A 20215-nucleotide genomic window follows, 5' to 3' on the forward strand; every position below is an offset into this window, starting at 1 on the left:
GTTTCTTCCTAGCAATTAGATGCAGCAACACATGCGTGGTGCTTAGCCCGGTAAGGCCTGTCTCAGACACGGAGTCTAGGGTTTTTATTGGGAGTTTGCCCCTTAGACATAATGACCTTCCACAACTGCCAGATTCGCAGAAGGAAGCAGGTGTTTAGTGCCCCCAGATGGGCAAGACAAGCTGTCACTTAGAGAATGGTTTAAAGGCAACGTTTCCAGGTGCCAGCCAAAGGCCAACCTTGTAAGAAGGCCTTTTAAAGATAGCAACCTCAGGCCTGCTATGTTAACTGTTTCCTGAACACACGGGAAGTGATAAACTGGGGGAAAAGGGTAGGAATTATGGGAAAGAAGAATAAGAAGAACGGGGAGAGCAGAGAAAGGACAAAATGCTTGAGAGGAAAAGAGAGAAAATGAAGTAAAGGAAGGACAATGAAATAAGACAGAACAAAGGAAGAGGGAAGAAAAGAAGATAAAGTAATCACTTGGCTGAGCCAGTCTAGCCTTTTATTCCAGCCACCTGACCCCTTAGCATCCATGCTCAGTTCCATTCTTCCCAACACCCCACCTCGCACGCTGCTTCCTAGGACGCCGTGTTGTACATGCCTATTTTTCATCCCCTCTGTTTACATACATATCTGTTCCCTTGGCCCTCCTGCCTCGAGGTAATCTGGCTGCTTTGATAAGGATAGTGGAGAAGGATGAGGGAGGGAAAGTCCAACAGGGATGAAATTAAATAGAAAAAAGCATTTGAGCTCAATGAAACAAGAGAGCAATACCAGGCTCCCAGAGCTCTCGACTTTGAAAGAAACATAAACTCCTTCCAGCTTTAGAAGATAAGAAACATCGGGAAAACATTAGCAGAATGGACTCTTCCGAGGGTACTTTTTAATTACAGTGGCCTCCTTGACTTCTAACAGCTCATTGATTACTTCTCTCATTTAAGTAGCTAAAGCAAGTTTTTTAAGTTGAGAAGTGCTAGGGTTTTACTCTTCCAGCCCTTCCTTTTCTGACCGAGTTCATAAAAAGGGGAAAAAAAAAAGATAAAGAAGCTATTCCTTGCCTTAGCGCTTTTGTAATTGAAAAGTATGACAGATCCTTTTCTCCTTTTCTCACATTTTGTATTTTAAAAACTGCTGTCAGACTAAGGCTTTGCCAAGTTTCAACCCCAAGTGAAATCTTACCAAGAAAACTGAAAGATGTATAAAAAGCAGATGGATTATAGGTATAATCATACAGCCTACACATGTGTTATGTTTTTTTAAACAAGTTCATCTCTCTTGTGTTAAACGTGTAATATTAGTTATAATTATATTCGTGTACTGAAATATATTTCCTTTTATCATTCGCTTTTGTAAAAATACACATACACTGAACAAATTCATCTCTCTTGTGTTAAATGTATGTTATAATTATATTCACGGACAGAAATATGTGTCCTCTTATCCTTCCATTTTTACAAAATGAACTTTTGTAAAAAGACATACATATTGACCTGGATAAAAACAGACATCCTAGGTAAGAGAAGAAACGAGGAGGAATAAGATAGCGAACTAGAAGTCTGCCACATCGAAGGAAGACATTTTCACAACTCCAGATAATGGAGATTGAACAAATACAATTTTCATTAGGCGCAATAAACTCACTACTTAAGGAAAACCTTGATGTCAGTTAGACCCTTCTAACAATAGAATGAATTGTCTTATTCAGTAACTGTAAAGTGATGAGCACTGTCACTGATGGAGCTCACGACCGGAGCTCTGATATTACTGTGACTCTGAGAAATTGGTGGAGAGTCAATGGAAGGACCAGACAGAAAAGCAAACATGGCGGCCACAAACATTCTTTATCTCAGCTTAGTCCCCTATAAGGCCTTCCTTGCCCGGCCATGAAATGCATTCTGCATTTCCAACATGGCAAATTACTATTGTTTGAGCATTCGAAGAGAAGTCAAGGGATGGCCAAAATCCAAAACACTGACAACACTGAATGCTGGCAAGGATTTGGAGCAGCACGAACTCTTATTCACTGCTGGAGGGAACGCAAAATGGTACAGCCACTTTGGGAGACAGTTTGACAGTTCCTTACAAAACTAAACATATTCTTACTATATGATCCAGCAATCGTGCTCCTTGAATTGACAACTGCAAATGGATTGAAAACTTACGTCTGCCCCAAAACCTGCACACGAGTGTTTATAGCAGCTTTATTTATAGTTGCCAAAACTTGAAAGCAACCAAGATGTCCTCTGTAGGACAAATAAACAGTAGTATATCCAACAATGGAATGTTACTCAGCGTTCAAATGAAACCAAAAAAAAAAGGAGCTATCAAGCCATGCAAAGCCACGGAGGAAACTTAAATGCATATTACTAAGTGAAATAAGCCCATCTGAAAAAGGTGACGTACCACGTGAGTCCAATGATATGACACTCTGGAGAACGCAAAACTATGGAGACAGTAAGAAAAGTATGGTCGCCAGGGGTTGGAGGAAGGAAGGGATGAACAGACAGAGCACAGAGGACTTTTAGGCCAGTGAACCTATTCTGTAAATACTACAATGGTGGATGCATGTCATTATATATTTTTCAAAACTCATGGAGTATGCAACACCAAGAGTGAACCCTAATGTAAACCATGAACTTTAGGTGACAATGATGTGTTGATATAGGTTCATCTTTGTGACACATATATCACTCTAGTGCCAGATGTTGATAGTGGGGGTGGCTGTGGGTGTGTGTGGGCAAGGGTATATGGGAACTCTCTGTACTTTCCACTCAGTTTTGCTGTGAAAGTCTGTTAGAATAAATACTATTATTTCTTTTGTTCACATTCATCAAAATTAAAAAAAAAAACAAAGAAGCTGAGGTGTTTCTCTTCAATAAGGCAGTAGAAGGGGTGTCTTTATTTGGTAGGAAGTGCATCAGATGACCTCTTAAAGTCCCTTCCAACCCTTGATTTCTATGCTCTGTTTGGTGTCAGGATACCACTGACTCTTAGGACAGAAAGGGATTTTAAAGGTCATCCAAGAGAGGCATTCTTTTCTCTGCAGCGTGAAAGGTCATCCAGTCTGTGCTGGAAGATCTTCAGAGAATGGAAATTTGGTGCCTCTTTGATTAACTCTTTCAATGCCTCCTGAATCACTTTGTCTGAGAGTCTTCCTTGCATTGAAACAACCTGTCTCCCCATAGATATATCCATGGGAATGAGAAAGACAACAGTGGGTGTCTGGAGGCAAATCGGATATCTATTCAACAGAAATCCCACCGATAAATATGAGGCCCTTGCCATAGAGGTGGGCATTGGAAGAAAATGAGGCAGGGATCAGGGACAACGAGACAGAACTGGAATGGACAGCAAGTCAGACACACAGCGAACTTGAAGTCCTGGAGGACAAAGGCAGGGGGCTCAGTTTAGGTGCTTGTGAGGTCATCGCTGCACCGGGCCACAGGCGAATTTGGGCAAAGAGTGCATTCAGTTATTTTTGCCAGTGTCATCTTCCTCTTGATGAGTATTGAATTTATTTCAACTAAATATTTCTAAATCATACTTTTCCCCAAAAGGTTCTTCTAAACTGTTTGCAAGCAGAAAGATCGATCTTCTAATGAGTTCACAGCCTTATTTAGAAAGTATTAAAGAACTTTGCTAAATCGAGAGGGTAGTTTCATTCCTTATTTTACTCGGAATTCCTTCGAAATCTAAATACTATTGAATACTCTTTCCTTGACACTTTCCTCTTCCTGTCTTGACCTTCCTTCTCTCTGTCCCATTTTCTCTCAGCGTCGTTCATTGGATTCTCTCCCCTCCCTTCTAATAGAGATGGTTTTCCCAAGGCCCAATCCCCAGCCTTGTTGTATTACATAAAACACATCTCTCGGGCATTCTGACCACTCCCATGGCTGTATCTACACTCATATGTTGATGAATCCCAAATGTGTATCTCTCCAAGAGCCTCTCTCCTGCGCTTCTGAATCATCTCTATCGAATAGGCGACAGGTACCAAGAGCACGTGTACTCACAGTGGATCCAACTGTCATTCACTCCCCTGTTCATGCATTTCCAACCTGGTGCTATATTTACCCAGTCTCCAAAGCTGGGAAACCAGAAGTTGTCCTGCATTCTTACCTCTCCATTAGCTTCCATTATCCAGGCATGAAGTCCCATCAGCTCCATCTCCAGGCAACTCTAAAATATGTCTCTTCCTTCCATCGTCATCGCCAATGACACGGTTCACCATCTCTCATTTGGACTATGCTTTCATTTTTACATTTTTCATTATAAGATATTCTAGTTTAGGTGCTTTTATAACGAATACCACATTTCTTGACTTGCTCTTACCCTGTCACAGCCTAGGTCCCCACAAGCCACTGACCGAGACTATTACTGGTAGTCGATCACCTGGTCATTGCCGTGAGATCTCTAGATAGTACGCTTTATGTCACAATTTCTTGGTTTATCAAAATCAAATTTCTATTAATTTGCTTCTACCATAGGTAAAAATTTAATTTACTTCCCTTACCCCTAAATTGCCAGTAGCCCTTCTTCCTAAAATTCTGTATATACCCAAATATAAGGCAAATATTTCCTCAAAACTATCTCATCAGAAATAAAGTCCTTATTAAGACTTTCAGATTACAGGCGGTCTCCTAATTACTCAATTTTGAACGACAAAAAAGTCACATTAACCTGAAATGACCTCAATCAAACTCATTGTGGATGCTTATAGAAGTCACTTGGCATGATGGGGGAAGGTAAATAAGTTTAATGCTGATTAAGTCATCATTTCTGAAGAAATGAATTCAAATCGCAACTCTGGGTGCCATTACAAGCCTTTCTAAAAAATCAGTTCATTACAATACATTACGTGCATATGTTGTGGAGTTCTCTATATATTAATGGATGTATGTGAATCATGATAAAATTTCTAATGGCAGCATTATGCTTAAATTCAAAAAATGCTGTAATCAAACATCTTGGTGGATTCAACTTAGTATGTCACTGTTTTCAAGTGGCTCTAGATGAAGGAGAGATGAATATCAATGTGCAAGAATGGAGTTTGGGGAAAATTGTATCATGACATCTGTGAAAAAGAGCAATTCTGTTTTATATAACATGAGGTTTAAAATATGTATATACGATTAAAGTTTAAGTTAAAAATTACAGGTAGACATTTGGCCATTTCAGTTCTTTTCCTAAGTATTGTACACTCATGTTGAAAAACAAGAGAAGTTGTTTTTAACTTTCTCATGTAGGAAAATGATGGCTTCACTTATATTCCCAGGGTCCACTTATATTTAGGCATATACTCTACTTACACCTCCAGATCAAGACCTCTGTTGGTCAGTGCTGCCACAAGCAAGTACAATCTGTTTCTCTATTTCACATCCTCTCCAATGTAAGCAACATCTCTTGGTTCTCCATTTTGTAAAAAGAAGCAGTAATGATCACTCCCTTCCCTCCGCTGCTCCTTTCCTGTCCCCATCGACCTGATTCTGTGACAAAACTTGTCTATGATTTGTCCAGCAAGGGTCACAAACTTTTGACCCCCGAGTGAAACATGCCATAGATGTGTTTTGTTTGATTTAAACAGAAATTTATAAATTAAATTAGTTTCTCAGTATTTTAAACTGAGAGATTTCACCTGTAACCAAAGTACTATTTCTTAATATTTCTTTGATGTTTTACTCTTTTTCCTTCTCAATTTCATGACCTTCGCCCTAGAATGCTCAGTCACACAGCTGCCTGGAGAGAGACCAGAATTCATTATAGAGGAAATTCGAAGAGAAAGTCCAAAGGAATATTCATCTTCTGATCTACAAAAATAGGCTTATCAAACAGGACACTAATCCAACAAAACTAGCTCTAGATTACTTTATGTCCCTCTAAGTTTTCCAAGGGACAAGTTTTGAGGTCCTAGCCTCATAGATTTCTACAGTACCCTGACAATAGGCAATTCTTCCATCTCTGCCCACTGGAGTCACGCTATGGAACTTAGAGGATATGTTATAAGTAAGGTCACCAAACAGCCTGGTTTGACTCATATAGTCCCAGTTCATACATGTCACCCATGCATCTCATCTAGCTGGTGCCTTATTTCACTCTCAAATGTGTTCTAGATCAGATTACCCACTGTATGGGTCATCCTACTCATAACGGAAGTTAAGGGACAGACCTCTGTGATGGTAATTTTATGTGGCAACTTGATTGGGCCACGGAGTGCCCAGATATTTGGTCAAACATTACTCTGGGTGTTTATGTGAGGGTGTTTTGGGATGAGATTAACATTTAAATCGCTAGACTGAGTAAAGCCGATTTTCCTCCCTAATGTAGGTGGGTCTCATCTAATCAGTTGAAGGCTTGAGTAGAACCAAAATGTTGACCCTCCCCCCAAGTAAGAGAGTCCTCTTCTTACTTCAAAAGTCTGATGACTTTCGAACTGGGACACTGGCTTTTTCCTCCCTTCGAATTCGAATCGAAACATTGGCTCTTCCTGGGTCGTGAGCCTGCCTGCCTTCAGATTGGAACCACACCACCAGCTCTTCCTGTCTACTGCTTGTCAACTCATCCTACAGACCTGGGGACTTGTCAGCCTCCATAACAGTGTGAGCCAATTCCTTACTGTAAATATCTTTATACGCACACACGCACACGCACACGCACATGCACACACACACATATCCTATTGGTTCTGTTTCTCTGGAAACCCTGACTTCTGGTCTGAGGAACTGTGAAAAGGCAAGAAGGGAAAAAGCAGGAGAGCGAAGTGGGCAGTTGGTCATCCTGACATCTTTTCTTTTGACTGTGTCTGGCAAAGAAGAGACACGAAGGACAAATTGGGGAGAATACAGACGGTCTGGAAGCCTCCTCATACCACTCAATCATAAGGCTTGCTTGAGAGCCAAGTCCCACAAAAGGAGATCTCGAAAATGAGCTTGTTCAAGTTGCCCCAGCTTCCTCTGTGGAAAGTGGCTGAGTTTCTAGATGTGGAGTTTGCTAATGGGATGGCCATAGTGGGGGGAAGGTGGTGTCTACTGAAGACTCTCTAGAAAACCACCTGAGTTAGGGTTACTGTGGACTAAATGTCTGTGTCCCCCCACAGTGCATATGTTGAAATGCTAACTCCCCAAAGGTGATGGTATTAGTAGGCGGAGTTTTGGGGGGTGATCGGATCATGAGGGCGCAGCCCTCACGAATGGTAGAACTGCTCTTATAAAAGAGACCCCACAGGGCTCCCTAGCGCTTCCGCCACGTGAGGACACAATGAGAGGTCTGCGACCCAGAAGAGCGCCCTCACCTGATCACACTGGCACCCTGATCTTGGACTTCCAGCCTTCAGAACTGTGAGAAATAAATGTCTGTTGTCACAAGCTGCCTAGTCTGTGGTATGTTGTTATAGCAGCCTGAACGGACCAAGACAGGGTCAGATAGAAGTCATGGTCAGACCTCAGAGGGGTCACAAGTGACAAGAGAGGCAGAGCGGAGGCCAAAGCAGCCAGAGCAACACAAGACCCTCACAAAGCCAAGAGGAGCCAGATTACTAGTTCTCCTTTCAAAGATGTCAGCCACAAATGCCAGCCAAGCTAGCAGCACCCCCGTGGATGAGAAGCATCGCTTCAGGAGTCCAGAAAACTATCCAAAGAGCCCAACTCTTCCCTCCAACCACGAAGTTACAAAAGCCACATCCTGCCCCACACACCTGACTGCTCTTCTAGGGAGAAAGGCAGGAAGAAACTGGGTATTTTTATAAAAGTTGGAACCATATCAGTTGCCCATTTTCAAACATTTGTAACCTGCAAATTAGGACAATAACATATATTTAAACTACATAAAATAAGCGTACGACTCATTCACAGAGACCCAATTTTTTAAATAGACAAAAGATTTAAACGAATATTTCTCCTAAGTAGATAAACGAATGGCCAAGAAGCATATAAAAAGATGCTCGACATTATTAGTCATTAAGGACATAAAAATGAAAACCACAGAGATGTCACTTCATACCATTAAGATGGCTATAATAAAAAAGACAGGCGGTAACAAGAGTTGGCAAGGAAGTGGAGAAATTGGAACCTTTACACACTGCTGATGAGAATGTAACTTGGTACAGCCGCTTTGCGAAACAGTTTGCCAGTTCCTCAAAACGTTAGAGCCAAAGTTCTCATATGACCCAGCAATTTCACTCCTGGGTATATACCTAAGAGAAATGACAACATAAGTCCACATAAAGACTTGTACTCACATGATCAGAGCACCATTATTCACAATAGACAAAAGATGGAAACAATGCAAATGTCCATCAGTTTACAGATAAACAAAACGAGGTCTCTCCCTAAAGGGGAATAATATTTAGAAGTAAAAAGGAATAAAGTATTATTGTATGTTACCCACGGGTAAACCCTGAAAACATTATACTAAGTGAAAGAAGCCAGTCACAAAAAGCCACATATTTTATGATTCCATTTCTATGAAATGTCTGGAGTAGGCAAATCCTGAGGCACAGAAAGTAGATTTGTGGTTGCCAGAAGCTGGAGGGAGGGGAGCGATGACTAATGGGTACGGGTTTTCATTTTGGGGGTGATGAAATGTGCCGGAATTAGATCGTGGCAATTGTCGTACAACTTTGTGATTACACTAAAAACCACAGAATTGTTTCTTTCAAAGCGTAAATTTATGGTATATAATTATACCTGAATAATTTTAAAAAGAAGAAAGCAATATTTCCTAAATTTTCAGAATGGAGTAACGCCGGAACAAGAGTGACTTTTAGGTGCTTTGGTGTTTTCTTGGGTTTCTCCTCTAATCAGCAGAAGGGAGATTGGGACAGGCCATAATCACAGATTAAATAAAGAAATGAGATGCTTTTCTTCGTAGCCGCAATGTAATGTGAAAAAGAATGTCCTGACCTTGCAATATGCATCTAGATCCAGCTTTCTGGTTCTCTTGAAATTTTTTATCTGGTAACAGCGGGCTGGCAATCCTGGATGAAAACAACGCTCTCAGTTCAATAGCAACGGCAGCCCACTTTAGATGGGGGGCCCGCTCCCCGGTTTGCCACGGCCCCCTCCCCAACCAGTATCACTCACTCCCATTGCCTACCTAGTTCTGCATACATCTGAATTTCTGATTCTTGGTCAATCAGTCAATTCTAAGAGTTAAACATCAATAAGCAGTGTTTATGTGTGTTTATAGTTAGGAAGATGTTTAGCTGCAAATAGCAAACGCCTAAATAAAGTACCTTTAACATTAGGCATTTCTTTCTTTCCTATATCAAGTTGCCAAAGTTGGATCAAGAACTCAATGATTACACCATCCTGATGTTGCAGAGGCTACTAGCTGTCTACCAAATATCCATTTTCTCTTTTTTTTTATTACTCGAATCCTGAGATTATTTGAAAGGAAAATGTGATGAGCTAAAAACGAAAATTCCTGTCTCTCTTATGACTGCGGGTATTTGAGATAGTCCTTGTCAGTGAGATGTAAGTGTAAGTCATTGAAGGGGAAATCCAGAAAGGCAGTTTTAAGGCTTAACACAGCTGGTACATGCCTTCTTTTCTCTCTGCTCTTCCTTCTTTATGCCGGAAATGAAACTACAATGGCTGGAGCTCTGACAGCCATTTTAAGAACAAGAGGATTAGAATGGCAAAGCAGAAAGTCAAAAGGAGCATAGGTTCCCGGTGATATCATGTAACCAACCATAACAGCCTTGGACTATCCACTCTGGACTTAATAAAGCCATAATTTAAGCCACCCCTTTAAATGCTTTTTATTACTAGCAACTGAACGCAATTTCTGATTGGTACGCTGCCAATGTATCTATAGCTCTTTCGGCCTTTTCATTAAAGTATTAAAACTGCTGCTGCCTCGCTCATGATAAGGATAAGAAGGATGAATGGGTCTATCACAGACACAACTTTCCTGTTCGCTTAAAGGCAGGGACATTATTCGGGCACTAAATGGCTGTCTTATCCAGTTATGGTTGCAATTAGGAGCACACGAATTCTTCACTGAATATGCACTACTACACTTTCTATTAAGAAATGTTTGTTAGTTGGGACAAATAAAGATGGCATCTATGCAAAATATCCACTGGAATTCGGAATATGCCACTGATATTCTTGTCCAGGTTCTTTGAATTTCACATTCCCAACTATCCTGGGTTCTGGAATGACTCCATTTTCTCATCCACTTCCCTCTATTCCAACTATAGCAAAACACACCTTTAGATGTGTTTTGCTATATTTAGACAGTATTTAGATGCAAATGCACTAAAATCATGTGGCCGTGAGTATTAGGAAGATACAGGCCCATCCGATTCACACTAAGATCTGGAAACAATGTACATGTCCATGGATGGATGAATAAATACAGAAAATGTTGGCATATCCACACAACGGAATATTATTCAGCCTTAAAAAAGAAGGAAATCCTGCAGTATGTGACATCATGAATGAACCTGGAGGACATTATGCTAAGTAAAATAAGCCAGTCACTGAAGGATAAATGCTATGTGATTCCACTTATCTGAGGAACCTAGAGTCGTCAAACTCAGAGAAGCAGAAGCAGACGGGGGAATGGTGGTCGCCAGGGTCTGAGGGCGGAGCGGGGGGAAGGCGGGGGGCGGGGGAAATGGGAAATGCTACTCGTTGGGCGTAAAGTTTCAATTACGCCAGATGAATAAGCTCTAGAGATCTGCTGTACAACACTGCGCCTGCAGTTAATTACACTCTATTGTACACTTAAAAATTTAAGAGGGTAGATGTCACGTTAAATGTTCTCACTTTGATAAAAAGAAGTTTTAGGAGATCTACAGACTCATACGAATAACTAGAGAAAATATGTATATATGCGTCCATCTAAATGAAAACACAAAATTTTAAAATTCTTGTAGCAAATTCAGCACGCCCCAAGAATACATCCTTTTGCAGACTTAGTTTAAGCCACTCTGTCCTAAACAGCTAACGACTCCCCCTGTACCTTTCTCTGAACCTTGTATATGCCTCTGTCCCTGTGCTTGTCATTTCCTAATATACTTCTTTGTTTTCTCATCTCTTTTGTCCTTGTCCGGGAGCCTTTTGATGTGGGCAAGTGCCCGTCTCTGTTCCCTTACAGATAAATCTAATTATTTAACATTGGACAAATGTTCTATAAATACCGGTTGCTTTGAAAGAAGCTATAGAAAAACTCATCACACCTTGAAGGAGGCCCATCAGTAAGACAAATCTGAAATGATTCCTACTTGCAACCTGTACGGTATACAAAAAAGGAAAACCCATTAAAAAGTACTCGAGTACTTTTAACAACCTGACTTTGATGACCCGCAAAGACCAAGGAGAACATCTTATTCCCCTTGACAGGTATGTATTATGTATCCTTTTTATCAGAACTCAGAGATTTTGTTCATCCTTCCTGTTCAATCAGCACCAAGAGGCGTAATGGATGTGAACGGTTCCTAATGAATCTGGGACCCCCCTCCCAGCCCCCTGTTTCAGGGTAGAGCCATGAGCTCATTTACAGAAAGCCTTGCCAGGCTCTGCATATGGTTTGTAATATAAATAGATCACATTTGAGGCATATCAGCAAGATAGAGGAGGCTTGCCCTCCCCAAAGTCTGCTGAAGTAGAAATTCTCACCTAAAAAAGTAGGCAAGCCACCTCTACTTTCTACTTCTCAGGGAATTTAAGGATGTGTTGTGTGAAAATTTCACTCCTTGGCAAGCTTAGACGAGTCTTGGACCATCCAAAAATAAAATATGCCAAAGCTAAAGACGAAATGGTAATCCTGTTTAATGTCACCCTTTTACCTATCATTGGGCTTCGTGACTGCATATTTATTACCATCAATTTAAGTTCCTGATCAGGATTATAACCTATTGCATGGCCCAAACTACAGTGATCAGATTCTGTTTTGTTATTTGTAAATAAAATCTGATAGTCTGGCTTCCTCGTGATATGAGTCTCCATTAAAATAAAAACAAATCTACAGGATAAAACTGACCACAAAACCAAATGAACCTAAGCTGCACAATAGTCCTAAACAAGGGGGCTTTCCAGTATCTTTCAACATCTAATTATTTGTTTGTTTTTAATATTTTTCTATTTTTTTTAATTTCAAGACTCACGAGAAGTTGCAGAAATAATCTAGAGTTCTGTACATACTCCGCCCAGCTTCTCCGAATGAGAATATCTGGCCTAACTATAGCGCACTGCCGAAGCCAGAAACGGACGTTGATACAGTACCGTTAGCCCACCTAATCATCTTGTTTGCATTACACGCCTCTGTGCCATGCTCTCGGGCACAGAGGATATAGGGTGCTATTTTATTTATTTATTTATTCATTCATTCGTTCGTTCATTCATTCATTCATTCATTTATTATTTTTAGGCGAGGCGACCCTTGGTTGACCTCACAGATTGCAAGGACCTTGTCAGCTTACAATCCCTTATTTTTTATTTTTTATGCCTACAGCACCTGGTTTCCCATCCAAATACTAACCAGACCAACCCTGCTTAGCTTCTGAGATGAGATGGGATCGGGCATATTCAGGGTGGCATGGGTGTAGACCACACTGTTATTATTTTTAAACGTTTATGGAAATCCGACTATGTACTAGGCACTGTTACGCACTTTCGCATAATAACCTCGTGAGGTAAATTTATTATCTCCATTTTGGAGTGAGGAGACTTAACTATGAAGGGCAAAGCAGATATGTCCCCTCCTTTCGATTCTTCGGTATCAGGCACGTGGCTAAGAGGCACTCTCGTGTAATGACATTAATTTCAATATGAGGTATTGATTTTTTTAAACCTTTATATCGAGTCTTTATTAAGTCACAGCTCTTCAATTTTCAAATGTATCAAGAGAGAGTTCACACAATCTGTTCGCGTTTTTTTTTTTTAACTACCATTAGGCGTGAAGTGAGTGAAGACATCACAAAACAAAGAAGATTGTGCCTGCAGCTCAGGATGGCAAGGGCTCTAGGTCTTAAGTCCCTTTCCAGTCCTCAAAACCACAGTGACTCTATTTCTGCTCTTGTTTTTCTCCTGTACCCAGACGATAACGTTTTCATTCCCTGGTAATTATTTCTAAATATAAAATGAGAAAGAAGAAGAAGCATGTCTCTATCTTATGCTTCTTAATGTTACTTGTAACCTCCTATTTAATTCCCCACTAGAAAACACTGTCCACTGCGCTATCGTCAGGCTGCATGCAGTTCGAAAATGTATGACCTCCCCAAAAGGGGAAGGGATTAAGCAGTGCAAATTGGCAGTTACAAAACAGTCACGGGTACATGGAGTACAGCACTGGGAATACAGTCAATAATATTGTAATAACTACGTGTGGTGCCAGGTGGGGACTAGACTAAACGGGGGGATCATTTCGTAAGATATATAAATGTCTCGCCACTATGCTGTACACCTGAAACTAATATAAAATAATATCGAATGTCAACTGTAATTGAAAAAAAGAGAAAAAAAATGGATGGCCTTAATGCTTCATGTGCCCTTGTCCTTTCTACCACCACCGGGGGGCCCAGAAATATGATGGAGCTCACTGGGGCTCGGCCCTGAGCTACGGAGCGTTCCTTGTTGTCTGACCTCTGCCTTTCATCAGCTATTAAACCAAGCTCACCTGAAACAGTTGGGACCCCACAAATGAGTTCTCCCCTTATTTTACTGGCCACTCCTTTTCGGTGCCTTTTCCTATTTCCTCCTCCTCTTTCTGACCTCCAAAGCTGGAGTCCTTGGGCACCATCATCGGCCTTTTCCCTAAAACGGCGATTCCCTACCAAGAGTGACTTTCGCCCTCGGTGACATCTGGCAATGTCTGCAGATATATTTGCTTGTCACAGCTGGGGGTGAGTTGGGTGTGTATGTTAATGGCATCTAGTGGGTAGGGGTCTGGATGCTGCTGAACACCTTATCATGTACATTGCAGGACAGGACAGGCCCCATGACAAAGAACGCTCGCACCTCAAATGTCAGCAGCAGCAGCCTTAGGAGATCTTGCCTTCAAAGATTTTATCCGATACTATAATATACTCAGATTCGGTCTACATGCTGACTCCCGAATTTCAATCTCTAGGCTTGCCTTTTCTCCCAACTCTCGTTTCTTATATGCAACTGTCTCCACTTCTGTCTGTTAGGTGCCTCCAACTTCACTTGTTCACAAGCAAACTCACTCTCACCCACAAATTTGCTTCTCCCCCAGTCCTCCCCTTGGCAGTGATGGCACCGTCCAGAGAACGGTCTCAGATCCAAATTCTGATTGTATGGAGATCCTTTGACACGGGCAGACTATGATTAGAATCAAAGAATAGTGGAACTGTTAGGGACCTGTCTCTGGTCGATGAGGAGTATGAGATGCACCCAAACCTACACTTTTAATGTGATGGCAGAGCCGAAATGAATACTATTGTTTCTTAAAGCTTCCGGGCCGACAAGCTTTCCTGTGGCTGACTTAGCTCCCTTAGGTAAAATATGTAGCTCATTTGCTTTTGCCTCATTATTTTCCTATGTTATTGTTAGATACACAGTTTCCTATAGTGCAGGAGTCAGCAACCTATGGCCCGCAGGCCAAATCTGGCCGGCCACCTGTTTTTGTATAGCCCGTAAGAACGATTTTACCATTCTTAAAAAGGAAAAATTCCAAAGAGCATTGGTAATTCAGACCATGTTAAAACTACATTAAAAACAAATACAGTATGTGTAAATAAAGTTTTATTGGAACATCATTCATTCATTCATTCACTCATTCATTTAGGTATATCGTCTCTGGCTGCCTATGCACCACGACAGCAGAGCTGAGTAGTCACAATACACACCATCTGGCTGGCAAACTGAAAACGTTCACTGGCCCTTTACAGAAAAAATTTGCTGACTCCGGTATACTGACAGGAGCTCAAATTTTAGAGTTAAAAAAACAAACATGGATTCGTTTTGTCTCAGCTGGTAGTGTGATCTTTGAGCATGATTCAGTGTCAGTGAACCTCAAGTTAAATGGGGATAATGAGACTTTCTTTGAGGGATTGTTAGACATAGTAATGCCTATAAAGGCTTGGAGTATACTAGAACTCAACAAATATTAGCAATGATAATAACGCTACTTACTAATATTATTATTAGCACCAACTTTACCCTCAAAATTTCCCCTTTGGTATGTTCTGAGAGTTCCTGTGTCAAATGTCTTTTGAAATTCAGGCAAATACACAATACACAAGTTAAAACAAATATCCTGGTCCCTTTCATCCAATAGTTGGGTGATAACAGAACAAATTCCCATCACATCATGTTCTGATGGCAAACTGGAGGGAGGTTAATATCTTTCTAATTCACATGTCATTGCACGCAATCATGAATTCCCCGAGTAATTAGTTTCCTGGAAAATTGTCTCCTGAGTGAATAAAGGTGACAGCATTTGAAATATGAAATCATCATGACCTGCCCAATCCTCTTTCCAACTGTCTTATTCCAGACTGTCAGACAATAAGTTTAGTTAACAGAAAACGGGGAACCAACATTAAGTTAGTAAATAGCATATAGAAACAGTCCCCAGGCTACCTGAACCTTTTCAAAGGTTCTGGTACTTAGAGTGGCACTTAGGCCACAGACGCAGAGACTGGCTGCGAGTTTTAGTTAGTATCCCCATAGGCTTCCAGGGATCGGAGATGGGAACATGCTTGATACTCACCTTGCCTGTGGCTTCCATCGGGGCCTTGACCTTGACCTTGGCCACCTTCAGTCCTTCAGAAAATTCTGCCATCCCTGGTGGCTTCTCGGCCTCAGGCGTGCCTCCTGGCTTCCATCTCATCCCTAGAGTGAAAAAGAGGTCAACTCTAGCTCTTTTTCTTTGTGTGACCCCATCCTCTCCCCGTTTTGCATCCCGCCATTTTCTCCTGCTCTCTGGGCAGTTTGGGCACAGCAGAGAGTCACTTCCAGCCTCCTCCGACTTCCTCTTCCCGCCGGACTCCCCTTTCTATGGCACTTTCTAGGATGATCCACATCCCTCACGAGTGACAAGACGTCACCTTGCTAATTAACATATGGCCTAATTATGGCAGCGTTACACTTTAGAAGACAGAATTAAAATCTGAAATGACCTAAGTAATTAGGAGGGGCAAGCAGAGACAAATGAAAAGTAGCAGGAATAAGGTATGGGTGGCCAATGACTTGGCCATGTCCTGTGAAGCTGAGAGCAACTGGCCCCGACTCAGGTGATAGACACCTGGGAACTGACTCCGAGCGGACTGTTCTTATGAAAAGGGAGCATCCTATGTAGAGCAAGAGAGGATTTTCTTTCCTCCTCCCCCTCTTCCTCCAACATCCCTGGTGTTGAGGCGTTGCTTGATAAGATAGAGTAAATGAAATCAGAAAAATCCACACCCACAAAGTTGAATTTTCAGAGGACGTTGCATAAGAGACAGGACAGTAGGGGTCGGGGCAGTGTGATAGCTTTTTTTGTGTGTGGCGGGGGAGGGATTTTTATATGATTTTTTTATTTTTTGAACTTATTTTTAATTATAGTTGACATACGCGTGATAGCTTAACTCGTGTGCTGAGGTCGACACTGCTAGTAAGCGGTCCCTACTCTGTTGTAACTTTGGCCTAGGATTAGGACAAACAAGGACATCATGTGTGCATTGGTTGGGTTCCCCCAGAAGAAGACTTTGGATTAAGAATGTGAGTGCAAAGCGCTTATTTGGGAGATCTAGGAAATCCTGGCAGAGAATGAGAAATGAGATAGGGACAGGAAAGAAGGCAATAGAAGGTGTTAGCAAACCAGTTATCACTGTGGGCCACTGGAGCTCAATCCAGCTCGGGGGACAGAGCAGAAGAGGAGTCGGCCAACTTTTCCTATAAAGGGTCGGACAGTGACTATTTTCAGCTTAGTGGGCCAAATGATCTCTGTTACAACTATTCAGTTCTGCCTCTGTAATGTGAAAGCAGCCATGATAATACGTAAATAAATGGGTATGGCTGTTTTCCAACCATACATTATCTGCAAAACCAGACAGCCAGGACATGGGCTGTAGTTTGTCAACCCCTCGCTGTAAAAGTGTCTCTCAAACTCCTGTGGTGAAAAACCAATTTTTAAAAAAATGTCCAAAACAAGACTTATGGAAATACAACGAAAATGAATCACTAGAAAAAAAATGAAATAAAAAACACATACAAAATACAAGCCTTTTAAAAAATTATTAGTATCAAAAGATACACAATGTCTCTGCCCAACTGCTATGCGTTTCTAAATGCTTACTCTGAAGATCTGCACCTAACTTATCACAGACAGTTCTAGCCCTTGATTGCAGCCGCGGCCATCACCATAGTTCATAGTCCTATTGTCCTTCTTACCAGGCGAGGAGGCTGGGACAGTTTTCCACTGATACCTGCTCATCATTATCAAAGTGTGCTCCCTGACACATTGACACCTGGTGCTTCTGGTTTGTCTGGCACAGAGCCGAGCATATTTCTGCAGTCCAAGAAGGCACAGAGGCACAGGGACTCCCGGTAGGAAGTCGTAGTCATATATGAGAACAGTGAGAGCCAAGAGGTCATGGGCGGGACACTGTCACTGACCCTCTAATGTGACAGAGTAAAAAGACCACAGGCTTTGGAGGCAAAGAAATTGGAATAAAAGTCCTGGTCCTGCTACTTAACTTTCTCTCTCCATTTTCTTATCTAAAAAGTGAGTATAATATCATAAGGGTTGGGTTTGAGTTTCTGTTTTGTTTTTTTAAGACTTTATTTTTTTTTAGAGCAGTTTAAGGTTCACAGCAATATTAAGGGCAAGGTACAGAGATCTCCCTCTGCCCTCGCACATGCACAGCCTCCTCCACTATCAAAATACCCCACCAGAGAGGTACATTTGTTACAATTGATGGACCCACACTGACACATCATTATCACCCAAAGTCCATAGTTTACCTGACATTTCACGTTTGGTGTTGTACATTCTATGGGTTTTGACAAATGTATAATGACACGTATGCATCATTATCGTATCATACAGAGTATTTTCGCTGTCGAAAACTTCTCTGTGCTCTGCACACTTCCCCCTCCCCTGGCAACCACTGATCTTTTTACTGTCTCCATAGTTTTGCCTTTTCCAGAATGCCGTATAGTTGAAATCGTACAATATGTAGCCTTTTCAGATTGGCTTCTTTCACTTAGTCATATACATGTAAGGTTCCTCCATAGCTTTTCATATCTGATGGTTCATTCCTTTTTAGTGCTGAATAAGATTCCATCGTCCTATGTACCACTTTATTTGTCCATTCACCTACTGAAGGATATCTCAGTGGCTTCCAAGTTTTGGCAATTATGAATAAAGCTGCTACAAACACCCATTTGCAGTTTTTGTGTGGACATAAGTTTTCGGCTCTTTCTGTTAAATACCAAGGAGTGTGACTGTGGGACCATATGATAAGAGTATGTTTAATTTTGTAAAAAATGCTAACTGTCTTCCAAAGCGGCTGTACCATTTTGCATTCCCACCAGCAAGGAGAGTTCCTGTTGCTCCACATCCTCACTAACATTTCACGTTGTCAGTATTCCGGATTTTGACCATTCTAATAGGTATGCAGTGGTATCTCATTTTAATTTTTATTTCTCTGATGAAATATGATGTGGACCATCTTTTCATATGCTTATTTACCATCTATATATCTTCTTTGGTGAGGTGTCTGTTAAGGTCTTCGGCCTATTTGTTAATCGGGTTGTTCACTTTCTTATTGTTGAGTTTTAAGCGTTCTTTGTATACTTTGGATAACGGTCTTTTATCAGATGTCTTTTGCAAATGTTTTCTCCCAGTGTGTAGCTTGTCTTCTTATTCTTTATGCCTATGGTAGACGTTGTTTACTTTCAAGTGAGCAGGAATAAATACTTTCATTATACAAAGCTTTGAATGCACACAGTCCTCTATGACAGGATCTGTGACAAATTGTACAGCTTTTGAAAAACTGGGCTAATCATTTATTATAAAATGTTTTTGTTCCAAATGACCTAATGGTCAAGAATCTGCTAAATATTATCATGATGGTTAAATTTTACGTGTCAACTTGTCTAGGCTATGGCTGGTTGATTGGTCAAACACTAGCTTAGTGAAGGTACTGCAGATGTGATATCTACAGTCAGTTGTCGTTAAGTAAAAGAGATTATTCTCCATATTGTGGGTGGGCCTCATCCAAACAGTTGAGGGCCTCAAGAGCAAAAACTGAGGTTTACGGGAAATAAAAATTTCTGCCTTAAGACTACAACGCAGAAATCTTCCCTGAATTTCTAGCCTGCTGGCCTACCCTACACAATTAGAACTTTATTTATTCACATATTTCATGTAGGTAGAAACTAATAAGAAAATTACATTTAATGATCACGAAGTATCCTCTAATTATGTGTACTACCCCTGGTATGCCAGACGTGCTTCAGACGCTTGATGAATGGAAAAAGTAGGAAGAGAGGGAGGTGTTTCCATCTGCAAACTGAATTCTTCTGCAGTTTCTGCTTGGAAATCAAGATAGAGGTGGTCTGTAACAGCTGGTCTTGCTGCTGATAAAGACCACTCCCAGCACCTCTTGGACGGTTCGCCTTGTGCCACGCATAAAAGAAAAGGGCTGATGAATTGTTCTGCATAGACGCTGAGAGGAGAGATTTCCAAAACCGTAACTACTTCGAGAGACAATATGCCATTGATAAGAAATTATTTCAAATTGAGAAACGCATCTGCGTAAAAGAAATGTATGTAAAAGCCTGTTCATTCTTTTGTTAGCAAAACTGAATTCAGCCAGATAATCTTTCCCATATTATCACTAAGTGAGTTTTACGATAATTAGCAAGCTCTCCCAACAGAATGAAAGGCAGCTGATTTTCTAAATCACTTGCTTACCAATACACGATTGCAATTTAATAGGCCACTCTGAATAACTTATTTTTAGGACATATGTTTTGCATGCCATTATTTCCCCAAAGAGATGTTTTGTAAAATAAATTGTTTTTCATGTTCCTGACAGATTTGTATATAAATAGTAAATAGAAATACCTTCATAGGATCATAGGCCTGAATGTAAAAGGGAAAACCATACAATTTATGGAGGAAATCAAGAAACTATCTTCTTGACCTTATAGTAAGCAAATATTGTTGAAAAGGACTCAAAAAGCATTAACCATAAAATATAAAAGTGATATACAGAATTTCATCAAAATTAAAAGCTTCTGCTCATCAAAAGA

At 40.9% G+C, this 20215-nt stretch overlaps 1 protein-coding gene across 1 annotated transcript in view; it reads right to left on the bottom strand.

Annotated features, from left to right (window-relative positions):
- The window catches only part of FRMPD4 (FERM and PDZ domain containing 4), a 712471-nt gene that overhangs the window by 674232 nt on the left and 18024 nt on the right, over positions 1–20215 (bottom strand). The window contains exon 2 of the mRNA XM_006906031.3: positions 15684–15805. The gene's annotated coding sequence lies outside the window, so the exon portion shown is untranslated. The remainder of the gene's footprint in view (positions 1–15683; positions 15806–20215) is intronic.

This window comes from Pteropus alecto, unplaced genomic scaffold (genome assembly GCF_000325575.1).
Source record: "Pteropus alecto unplaced genomic scaffold, ASM32557v1 scaffold511, whole genome shotgun sequence".
Lineage (NCBI taxonomy): Eukaryota > Metazoa > Chordata > Mammalia > Chiroptera > Pteropodidae > Pteropus > Pteropus alecto.